The following is a 1,968-nucleotide window of genomic DNA, read 5'->3' on the forward strand; positions in this document are numbered from 1 at the left end:
ATATCCTCCTTTCTTGCAAATTCCGCAATAAAAGTGTCATCCCCCACTGGTTTTATTGACAAACCTCTCGGATTTCCCCAAGCCGGTCTCAACGCAGATACAATAGTCTGAACATGAAGGATACTAGAAGACAATACCTTGCCAATTAGTACCCAATCCAGGCTCACCAAATCTTCTTCATTTTTGTCCTCAAGAATGACTGTTGTGGCCTCTTCAGCTGTGAGATTTAGTGTGACGCCCCCGATTCAATCGTACACTAATCATGCACGCAAATGTGTACGATCAAGATCAGGGACTCACGGGAAGATATCACAACACAACTCTAAAACATAAAATAAGTCATACAAGCATCATAATACAAGCCAGGGGCCTCGAGGGCTCGAATACAAGTGCTCGATCATAGACGAGTCAGCGGAAGCAATAATATCTGAGTACAGACATAAGTTAAACAAGTTGCCATAAGATGGCTAGCACAAACTGGGATACAGATCGAAAGAGGCGCATGCCTCCTGCCTGGGATCCTCCTAACTACTCCTGGTCGTCGTCAGCGGGCTGCACGTAGTAGTATGCACCTCCGGTGTAGTAGGGGTCGTCGTCGACGGTGACGTCTGGCTCCTGGACTCCAGCATCTGGTTGCGACAACCAGAAAGAAAGGAAAGGGGAAAAAGTGGGGAGAAAGCAACCGTGAGTACTCATCCAAAGTACTCGCAATCAAGGAACTACACTACATATGCATGGGTATATGTGTAAGGAGGCCATATCGGTGGACTGAACTGCAGAATGCCAGAATAAGAGGGGGATAGCTAGTCCTATCGAAGACTACACTTCTGGCAGCCTCCGTCTTGCAGCATGAAGAAGAGAGTAGATTGAAGTCCTCCAAGTAGCATCTCCAAATAGCATCTCCAAATAGCATCTCCAAGTAGCATCTCCAGTAGCATCGCATAGCATAACCCTACCCGGCGATCCTCCCCTCGTCGCCCTGTGGAAAAGCGATCACCGGGTTGTCTGTGGAACTTGGAAGGGTGTGTTTTATTAAGTATCCGGTTCTAGTTGTCATAAGGTCAAGGTACAACTCCAAGTCGTCCTGTTACCGAAGATCACGGCTATTCGAATAGATTAACTTCCCTGCAGGGGTGCACCACATTCCCCAACACGCTTGATCCCATTTGGGCGGACACACATTCCTGGGTCATGCCCGGCCGCGGAAGATCAACACGTCGCAGCCCCACCTAGACAAAACAGAGAGGCCAGCACGCCGGTCTAAACCTAAGCGCACAGGGGTCTGGGCCCATCGCCCATAGCACACCTGCACGTTGCGAGGGCGGCCGAAAGCAGACCTAGCCTAGTGGCGTTCCAGTCCAATTCGGCGCGCGCCGCTCCGTCGCTGACGTCTGAAGTGCTTCGGCTGATACCACGACGCCGGGATACCCATAACTACTCCCGCGTAGATGGTTAGTGCGTATAGGCTCGTAGCCAACTCAGATCAAATACCAAGGTCTCGTTAAGCGTGTTAAGTATCCGCGAACGCCGAACAGGGCCAGGCCCACCTGTCTCCTAGGTGGTCTCAACCTGCCCTGCCGCTCCGCCACAAAGTAACAGTCGGGGGCCGTCGGGAACCCAGGCCCACCTCTACCGGGATGGAGCCACCTGCCCCTTCAGCCCCCAACTCCGAACAGTATCACAGGTAATGTAACAGTGTAAAGTATATAGTATATGCCCGTGATCACCTCCCGAAGTGATCACAGCCCAGTAGTATAGCATGGCAGACAGACAAGAGTGTAGGGCCACTGATGGAACACTAGCATCCTATACTAAGCATTTAGGATTGCGGGTAAGGTATCAATGACTGTAGCAGCAATGACAGGCTATGCATCAGAATAGGATTAACGAAAAGCAGTAACATGCTACACTACTCTAATGCAAGCAGTATAGAGAAGAGTAGGCGATATCTGGTGATCAAGGGGGGGG

The sequence above is a fragment of the Triticum dicoccoides genome, chromosome 3B (genome assembly GCF_002162155.2).
Source record: "Triticum dicoccoides isolate Atlit2015 ecotype Zavitan chromosome 3B, WEW_v2.0, whole genome shotgun sequence".
In the NCBI taxonomy this organism is placed as follows: Eukaryota; Viridiplantae; Streptophyta; class Magnoliopsida; order Poales; family Poaceae; genus Triticum; species Triticum dicoccoides.